Source organism: Nelumbo nucifera, chromosome 6 (genome assembly GCF_055504915.1).
Source record: "Nelumbo nucifera cultivar China Antique chromosome 6, China Antique-T2T, whole genome shotgun sequence".
NCBI lineage: Eukaryota > Viridiplantae > Streptophyta > Magnoliopsida > Proteales > Nelumbonaceae > Nelumbo > Nelumbo nucifera.
This window is the reverse complement of record NC_142654.1, coordinates 47,550,583-47,561,345: the sequence shown is the minus strand read 5'-3', so window position 1 is coordinate 47,561,345 and position 10,763 is coordinate 47,550,583.

The following is a 10,763-nucleotide window of genomic DNA, read 5'->3' as shown; positions in this document are numbered from 1 at the left end:
TCTATGGTTTTTTAACTATTTTTAGATAATATTGAAACCAAAGAAGTTATGAAGGATAGACTATCCCCATTGTGTAGCCTAATGAAAACTTTGATAGTGTATTAGTAGTTTTTAAGGTTGTTTGGTATATAATAATATTTATCATATATACATATAACTTCCAAGTTGAGCTTATTAGGGGTTGCTTAGCTTGGGCCCTATCCACTAGGGTTGTTAATGAATTCCAAAAGTTCGATACCCAGTTAGATTTTGGATCAGATTATCCCATATTTGGATTTTAGAACTTGCATATGATTAATAATATATATGGCAACAGACATCCAGATTTTCTTATCTTTTACTAATTTATAGGCTATATTAGTTTCTTAGGACATATTTTTTAGGCCAGCTCCTATGACCAACATCGTGTCTTAGTTTTGAAGTTGAACATTAAGGGGATGTCATTAAAAGATTGTTGGATTTTAATCTCATAAGAGACTAAATCCAATGGGTTTGATTTGTCAATTACATGAGAAATTGCACCTACACACTTGATTGAAAAATTAGCTTTTTTCTTGCAAAACCCAGTTTTGAACTTGTCCCACATTGAAAAACTATAAGCTTTGTTTTTAGTATTTTAATAGGAGCTGATTTACACTCCTTAGAATTAGTAGAGGAGAGTATGGGGGTTCGATACTGCGCAACGCGTGCGCACGCGTGTGTGCGGCGCAATGAGGTGCTTTAGAGGCGCACTTTGCTCGCACTTTGCGTGCACCCGCGTGGCTCGCGAAGGCTGGCTTTGGTTTTGGTGCGATGTTGACCGTTGATGAGATCAACGGTCACGATTCGATCGGGTGTGATCAAGAGGCACAATTCAAAGTTAACAGTCATTAATTGTTAACTACTTTTTAAGCAATCATAATGTTTGAAATTGTGACTGTTCAAGGTGCCTTCTCTGAACCAACACCTACCTTTTCTTCATACATCTTCATAAACTATTTAAGGAGCATGAATCAGACTCCAAAAACACACAATTTTGAAATTCACTATCTCTCTCTCTCAGTCCGGTCTGCTACAGTCTCACAGAAGGTTTCTTTGGAGACTCTTCAACTTTGCTGGTTGCAGATTCTCGCCCAAGACTCTGTTGTATCCAAGGAATGGATTTGCCTGTAACCCAACAACAAACTCAGTGAAACTGAGTGGGAGCAAATAACGTTCTAAAGACAGTGTCTTCAGACACGCCTTAGAGCTTATCCTCCAAAGTTACAGTGACCCCATTTCCCAACAAAGATTTTGTGAAATTCCTTAGAACTTTCCCCAAACTTTTTGAAAATTTCTATCTTGTGAAGATCTGCCCTCATTATGATAATGTGTCCTCTATCCCCTACCTAAAACAACTCTCATCCATACAATAACTGTCTAGGAGTTCCCATTGACCACCCTCTTGTACCAAGGCAAGCATCAATCCAAGCCCTTGATGATTTTCCAATATAATATTTTTTCTCTAAGTGAATCAGTGCAGACCATTGACCCTTAGTAGACTAATATGACCTCTCTTTAGTAACCTTCGAACCACCTACCTATACCTAAGGAACCTAGATTCCTAAGGGAGTTAACTAACCATTAAAGTTGAGGTTAATCAGTCCTTGGGAAGCCCAAAAAGGAAGGAACTCAAGCATTAGGAAGATGGTGGATAAAGTGGGGAAGTACATCCAAACTTTGGAGTTTTATATTGATTAGGATATACCGAAAAGGTTAAAAGAAAAATTATGTAAGATAGTTGTAAGGTAGACATGTTATACGGGGCAGAGTGTTGGGTTGTCAAGAAGCAACATATTCAAAAAAAGACTAGTAAACATCGGGTTGTTGAGATGGGTTAGTGGAAAATCAGGAAGGGTGGGATTAAAAATAAGTTTATTCATAGGAATTTAGGAGTTTCCTTGACAGATGATAAAATGAGGGAAGTCTAAAAGAACTAGGGGCAGTAATTTATCTCAAAAAAAATCTCTTGATTCTTTTAAGCTTTTTTTCAACTTTGGTGCTCTTGCACTTTCTCTCTCCTTGTTCACTTCACCTCCCACTCAATTTCGGTTACTTGAATGTGTACTTATTTAGTTGTTTATCAGATTGTTTCTGTATTCGATTGGTGAACCATTCTGTATTGATATCCTTGTGTTAAACAAACCTCTAAGGATAAATAAATAAAAAGGAAAACAATGAAAACAAGTCTGGCACTAATAATTGCTGAAGAAGCAGCTCTAGAGATAATTTCCTATATGAAATTTGAAATACCATATTTTATTGTCTCAAGAATACATGGTACGTACTCTTCCATACTGAAGTTTTTGTTCTCTCGAGTGGGTTGTTTCATAATAGCTATCTTTTGATTGATCTGCAATGCTTCACATTTTAGTAATTAGAAGTTTTTTTTCTACTTTTGTGATTAAGAAATATGGGAAATAGGATATATTTATGAAAAAAATATGAAAAAAAAGTTATATGTATATGGTGCCATCAATCATGCCAGGCTTGTAACTACCCCCTTTTAATTGGTATATTTCATTCTAAACAATGGTTGTTACTTCAACTTATTTCTGGTGGAAAAGCTATATTCTTGCTCGAGGGCTTTGGGATGAAAAGTTTCTCATAGTCAGAAGGTGAGGTGTTGAAAATTGGGTAGGCAAGTGATGGTAAGGGCCCAAACTTTCCATGCTTCCCTGTGGTGAACAAAGAAAATGGAGAAATAATTGGATGGAATCTATTCGGGTTATGGTTGAACTGGTCCCAAATGCCACGTGTTACCTCTGTGGCCATCTTATCTCTTCGGCCATGTTGGAACCATGTCATGTGGATAAATGCAACCAAGATAAGAGATCATCATACGAATGAGGACAACTCCGTTGGTGATTAGGATTTATCCCGAAGACCTCAACGGGCAACCCCATCCCGACAACCTCGGAAGCCTCATCCGATTAGGACACGGATCTCCGGCTATAAAAAGGCACTTCCCACTCAAGGTAAGAGACCCAACTTTTGACTTCCATACTGTTACTCTGCTCGAACCAGCACCATTCTCTCAGCTGCTCAGCCCGACCAACCACCCATTCTTGATTAACTTGAGTGTCGGAGTACCTACCCGGGGATAACTCCTCGGGCCTCTGACTTCGTTCTTGGTTTTAGATCTTGGAGTGTGGCCTCATCCTTCCACCTCGGCTCTGTCTAGTTGGCAAGATTATCTGACTGCAACCTCGGTTCAAAAACTACCTCGGATTGAGCACCATCAGATTGGCATCGTCTGTGGGAATCGCACCAAAAGCTATTCCAAACTCTCTCTCTCTCTCCGCACAATCAAGAAAGATGCCAAGAAATACATCTGAATGCTCAACAGGCCGATCCCCATCTCGGGGATCCCGCTCTCATCGTAGCCCTCCACCGTGCGAGTTCCAGCATAAGCCTCAGCCCCAAGCCATGGTCGACCCCGCCAGTTCTAGGCGATGCAACAGAAGGTCGATCAGATCTTAACAATGATGCAGACATTGTGTCCTACACCGCAACCTCCTCAAGCCATCCCTCCCCCTGCACCGATGCTTACCACGGCTGATCCTCGCCCTGAGGACCCCAAAAAGTGTCGGGCAGACAGAGGCAAGGTGCAGTCTAACCAAGAAAGGCAAACATCAAGAAGATCGGGCTCCTCAACCCGGTCCCGTGAACATAACAACTGTAGTAGAACACACCAATTTGCCTGAATTCCGACGAAAGAAAGGTTTGGTGGATGGATGCAACAACAACTGGTCTCCATCGCCAAGTCCAGTTCGGTCAAAGATTGCCTAGCACCACCCAAGAAAGAAAAAGTCATGTCTATTGCAGCCCCGGGCAACAAGGATGCAGAGATCAGAGAACTTCGACAATGCCTAACCGAGTTGGAGAACAACCCCTCCCATGGTACAACCCATAGAGCTGAACAGCCAACCCGCCAAGGAGCCGTCCTTCATACAGGGTATTGTGGACGAGCTCCCCCTAGCCGGATGGCAAGCACTGCAGTTCGAGAGGTACGATAGATTCATGGACCCCAGTGACCACATTGAGGCCTTCAAAGCCAAAATGATGTTGCACGGCTCGTCCGAAGGCTTGATGTGTAAAGCTTTTGCAGCAACTCTCAAGGGAGTGGTTCTGACATGGTACTCTTCCCTTCCCCACGCTCTATCTCCTCTTGGGAGTAGCCAAAGAGCCAGTTTTTGGCACAATTCATAGCCAAGCAAAAGCACTGGAAGACTTCGGCAAGCTTCATGCAGGTGTGCCAGAGGAAGGGAGTGTCCCTCAGGGAGTACCTGGCAAGGTTCAACATCGAAGCCTCGCAAGTCCGATCGTTGAACCAGTCGGTGGCCATCAGAGCTATCCAGCATGGCCTTCGCCCCTCTCTATTCAACTTCTTGATCTCGAAGAACCCTCCAAAGATTGTAGCCACGCTGATGACCCATGCTCATAAGTACATCAACGCGGAGGAAGCACAAGCATAGTTGAAAGACGAGGAGGAACAACTTGACAGAAAGAGAAGGGATCACGGGGAACGCAAGACAGAGAGGGCGAATTGGGACAACAAGAGATAGGACTGCTGGCCAGACCGAAGACCGCGAATGCCGCCACTGACCTACAAAAATTTCACGCCATTGAGCATACCACGGTCTGAAATTCTGATACAAATCTGTGACCACAATTATGTCAGATGGCCCAAGAAGATGAAGTCCTAGAACAACAAGAGGGATTGGGACAAATACTATGAGTTCCACCAAGATCACGACCACAACACCGACAATTGTTATGATCTGCGCCACCACATCGAGGACCTGATCAAGCGCAGGTACCTCGGTGGCTTTATTGACAACAAGGACGATAAGGCAAAGGAAGAACCACATCCAGTAGCTAGACCTCTAGCCTGGGCTCCCCTAGTCGAGGTCATCACCATAATCTCAGGAGGGATGGCCACTGGAGGAGCGAGCAGCTTGGGCCGCAAGGCATTCGCGCATTGACTCGGCCGATCCATAATGGCTAGAGCCTACAACACATAGCCACGAGCTAGGTCAGCAATGCATAGATGATCAAGCATGTTGACTTGGTCGATGATGGCTAGAGCTCGAAGCAAGGAAGAACGCTCCTGCCTCCATAGGCTAGAGGGTGGTCACCAAAATCCGCACACCCTACTGACAAACCGGTAGACCAGAGCTAGCCGAGGAACGGACAACCTAGTTAGAGAATGAGGCTCCCCAAGACTATATGCCAACTGAGCATCCCCAAATGATGAGAGCTCGGAAGCATCTCAGCCAGCGAAAGCCAGAGACCTAGACTTCAAGATCTCGGCTACCCTAGACCTCGGCCAGGATAAGACCGATGCCTACAACTATGGCAAAAAAAAAAGAAAGCGGAACATGTAGCTCGGAACCAAAAAAGTCTCTTTTCCATTAATTACTAAAAGTTCATTATAAGTGTAATGGCTCGGCATACCGAGCCATGTACATCAACAACAAAAGAGAGAACTAACACTAGAAGGGCAGAACAAGATCAGAATCAGGTGAGCACAACAGTGGCAGTGGCAGGCGAACACCTCTAGAAAGTGAATGTCCTTAGCTCCAATCAAATTAATGTACTGATACATTTATTGTAAATGAGTAAAGTACATAATTGTTTAATGTTATGATTGGCGTGTTTCTATGTAATTACCCCTTAAACTGGACACTTATGAGACTCGTGTTAGTTTAGAATGTTCTCAACCGTTGGATAGACTTGGGGAGTTTATCCTGCCAAGGATGACACTAATGTCCTGCCAAGAAGGTTGGGGTAGCTTGTCTCAGCTACCGGGTTAAGACCCGAAGCACATGTAGTGTGTGTTTGTTTGAAACACTAAACCTGAACCATTTTCCAATTACGCCCTAGACCTTGGAGACTGGTGGGCAAAACTGGAAAGTTACGCATAACCCCTAGACACGATTATGGTATTGCATTAGGTGTCGGATTGGACTATCTTTGATATGCCAATCAAAGAGATCCTTTGGGGGTTAAAACCTGGGTATGCTGGGGCTGTCTGAGAATTCACTCAAGTGGGTGATTATAGTGACAGGATCAGCCCCTTCGTCGGACAAAGTGAATGATCGGAACTGCACTTTCTCTGATGGAAACCAAAACTGCCGGCAGTCGATTTCAACCGTGCTTGAAATTTGTTTTGCAAAGTATATGTATATGATAATATATATTATGTTTTAAGAAAAAGGTTTTTCGAAGGTTTTAATTCATGTGATCCATCCGAGTAGAGAGTGCAACATTGCACCTTGTAGCCAGTGGAGAGGTCCTTCCCTATTGGGCAGCGTTTGATCATTAAGGGCTGGGAGGTTAAGTGTAAGAGATCATTTAGGGCTATTTACCTGATAGACTATATCTTACTTAAGTCTATTATCCTTGGGGCTTCATAGAATGGCTGAACTCAATGATCATTTAATGTAAATGTTGAGCCCATTAAGAGCCCATACTGATGGACTCAGGGGTTCACTATGCTTGATAGTGAATTCGGCCAGGCTTTTTCACAGAGGCTACGCTGAACCCATACGGGCTTATGTAAAATCATTGTTGGGGTCCCACGCCATACAAAGTGAACCAAATGGGTCAACAACTACTTAGGGATGTTAGTCACTTGCTTAATGGGCATAAAGCCCATAATTAATTAGATTAATCAAGTGGTCACATAACAACTTAAGCAGTCATGTGACTTGGGCAAATATGCGCATGGGTAAGGGTCTGGATCAACCATTAGGATAAGAGGATAAGTCTTACCCACTTTGAGAGTCCAAATCCAAATAAAGATTTGCATTAGGAACCTCTTAATTCGATTAGGAGTGGTGATCCTTAAGGCTTATAAAAAGAGGATATCGAATTGCTCCAGTTATCATTATGCTTTCAGTTCTCTCTCTCTCTTCTCTTGCCGCCCAAGAAACCCTAATTCGACCTCTAGTTCTTCAACTGATATTGGTTAGTTTTGACTTCTGATTTTAGCAAGAAAATATCAGAACCTATTCGTGATCACCTCCCTTGTTCGACCCAAGGTGTTGGATTACAATTTTGTTGAAAATTGTATTGCTAATCGGCTTCAATTCAAGTTGTACCATCTTCAGTGGAAGCTGGTTTTGGAACTCTCTTTAGGCGTGAACTACCACTTTGGGAGATACATTTGTGGAATCCATATTAGGTATACTTCTCCCTTTCTTTTGGTTTTGAAATATAGTTTAGTTTCGGTGCAAGAACGATCCTAGAAAAATGTAGTTTTTCTAAAGCTAGGAATACGATTCACGGAAGGTTGCAAGGAAATTTTTGAAAATTTGCCCTACCATCTAGCATGGTTCGACCATCTATATGATGATCTGACCTTCCTTCAGGTGGGACGCTCCTCGGGCATTTCAGCGGAAATAGTGTTGCCCTTGGCAGGTGTATCGGGATCATACGGGCCTAAACCCTACACGACCTCGGCAGCATCAGGAAGTTGGTGCAAGACCTTGTCTCATTAAAGATAGAAACTTGCCTCCCAGGAGCATGAGGTGAAGTCATCCATCTCATGCTGGTACTCCTCTGAGGCCTTGAACCAGGCAACTGGCTCCTCTCCGGCCTGGGCCACATGCTTGTCGGACTCCTTCTTCAGTGCCTACCGCACACCCTTAAGGTTGGTGACACAATCCTTTAGTTTGCGGATAGTCTTAGTCTGCTCTTCAATGCCAAATTTCAGCTTAGCATTATCAGACTCGAGTTCAGCCAACCAAGCCCTCACCCGCTCTACCTTAGTCTGCCCTATCTCGTAGAGGCGCTGCACTGCCCAAAGATGATTAGTCATGGCAAACACTAAGCAAGCACTCTACAAAAAAAAGAAACTAAGTGTTAGCACAATAAGATTAACTGACCAACGCAAAATAACTAGTGCAAGCAAGGAGACTTAACGATGTAGCCTGAAGCGCAAGTGCACTTTCTAGGGCATTGCTTATAGACTCGGCCACCTCTTGCCTCATGGCTGGCGTCAACAGCCACGAAGAAGATACTTGGCCACACCCTCTGTCCCTAGCCTGTCCTCGGTCTGTACATTCCACTACAACACGTAAATGACCGGATTGCCGCCCTCCGGTGTGTTGTCTCACGGGGAAGGGGTGGCAACCTGAGTGCCCTCTTCTGGGTCGACCACCACGACCTCTTCCTCGGCTTGCCTTGGCCTTTTCTGCTACCAAGAAGTCCACTCGGTAGACCTTGGCTGCACTCCCTCGGATCAGGGCTGGGCCCCCTGAACACCTCGGTTGTGCCTGTCTACCGTAGCCCTCATGCGACGAGTAATTTCCTTACGGATCGCCATCTCAGCACCTACACGAGACAAGAAGAAAGTCAATACCAAGTCAAAGAGCTCAAAAAAAGAAAAGGGATTGGAAAAGTCAAAAGCGACAAATAGACCGGCCTCCTCGCTCATCAGCCTGACGTGAACCAACATTGAGAAGGACGTGTAATGCATCACATCGACCTCCTCAATCATTTCTATCATCGCCCTCTCTTTCTCGATAAGTTGGGCCAACTCGGGCTGCTTCACCTTTGTCTTCGGCTTTTGGAACTTGGCCGACAAAGGCGAGCCCCGGGATAATGCACAAAGAAGAAATTCTCCTTCTAGTGCTTCACCGAAGAGGGTGCCACCCTCTAACACCTCAGGAAGACAAATTGACACCACCTCCCTTCGCACGCATGAAGCCTTAGGGAATGAAATGTCGCTCCTGACAACACATTTCAGAGATAGTATTAGCACTGGACAGTACTCGGTCCAGACGGCGTGCTCAACCAAACTTCAACTTCAAGTTCCTTAGACAAGAACTAAAGAACTCTTCCACGCCACACCGTGTCTGAGTACTACACTCCTTGACTTCAGAACTGAGGGAGTGGTGTTCAGGTTATGGTTGAGTTGGTCATGGATGCCACGTGTCACCTCCGTGGTCATCTTATCTCTTTGACCACGTCGGCACCACATCATGTGGATAAAACGCGAGCAAGATAGGAGATCATCACACGGGTGAGGACAACTCCTTGGGGGTTAGCACAAGGGCTCCATAAGAGGCTTTGGAGGGCCTGATGTAGCCTGCGTCCAATAGCTCCTTTAATTGTTTCCTCAATTCCTCTAGCTCAGGTGGTGCCATCCGGAATGGGGCCTTGGCTGGTGGGGTGGCCCCAGGCTTTAACTCAATCTTGTGGTCCACCTCCCGCCTGGATGGTAGCTTCTTAGGCAACCCCGTTGGCATGACATCTTTGAATTCCTCTAGAACACTCTTAATTTCTTCAAGCAATTCCTCTCCTATTGCCTGGGCCTCTTCGTCTATCATGGCTGCTAGGCAAGTCTCCTCACCTTTCTTCAAGCCTTTTCTCAATTGTAATGCTGACAACATTCTTGGGTTGGTGCCTATGCCACGAGTAGCAGGGACCATAAATGGGGCACTCTCTTCCATGATGTACACCAAATTGGCATGTGGTATGGGAACAACCTTCACTTTGTCAAGGAAGTCCAAGTCGAAGACAACCTTGAAATCATCCATAGGTACTACCAACATGTTGACCTTGCCTTTCCACAATCCCACTTGCAGGTCAACTCCTCGAGCCACTCCGGCAATGGCCTTGGCCTGAGATTTAATGGCCTTAAGCCAGCCATTCTCCTTGGTAACTTTTTGGCCAAGTCATTTTGCCTCCTCCACCGAGACAAAGTTGTGCGAGGCGCCAGTGTCCACCATCGCTTGGGTGATTTTGCCATTAATAGTTGCTTCCACATACATTAAGCCAGCCTTGCTGGGCTGCAGGACCGGTTCAACCTTCTTCACTGCGTTGAGGAGTTGCATCGAGCCCATGGATGCCTCCTCCCCTTGCTCTTCTTCCTTGGCTGTTAGGGAGTTAAAGACTTGTTTCTTAGGGCAATCCCTGATCATATGTGCTCCATTACACAAGAAGCACTTGAGTGGCTTCTTCTCCGTGCCCTTGACTTTGTCTCTCTAGCTACCACCCTTTCCATCCTTTTGGCTCTAAGAGAACTAGGGCTTAGATAATCCTTCTTTAGTATAGGTCTTATCTCCCCCACCTTTACCCTGATTAGGTTTGGTGGGTTGGCCTTTTGCCTCCTTCCTATACTCCATCATTTGCTCAGCAACGGCCATGGCACTGACCAAGTCTTGGACGCCGCGGTGCCTTAACTCTTGCTCTGCCCATGGCTAAAGGCCTTCCATGAAGTGGAACAAGAAGTTCTTGTCCATCATGTCGGGTACCTCCATCATGAGCGTGGAGAATGCCTTCACATAGTCCCTTAGAGTACCCATATGTTTTAGGTGTCTAAGGTTTTTCCTGGCAAGGTACTCAACATTCTCTGGGTAGAATTACTTCTTGATTTCTCTCTTAAAGTCTTCCCAAGTGTTCATGGTGCATGTGCCTCATTCAACATCCATGCACTGCCTACGCCACCATAACATGGTGGTGTCTACTAAGGCCCCGTTTGGTTCGCGGGATTAGGGGTCTGGAATTGGAATCGTAATTGGCTATTCTGATTCCAATTGTTTGGTTGGGCAGATCGGAATCCCATTTCCATTCCTGTTGGAATGGCATTCCCCCATTTGAGGGAATGGCCATTCCCTGCCCCTCCCTTGGGAATGAAATCCAATTCCGGCTAATTTTAGTTCCCATTCCCATTCCTGTCTGAACTGAACAGATTATGGGAATGGACCATTCTGATTCCGATTCCGGAGGAT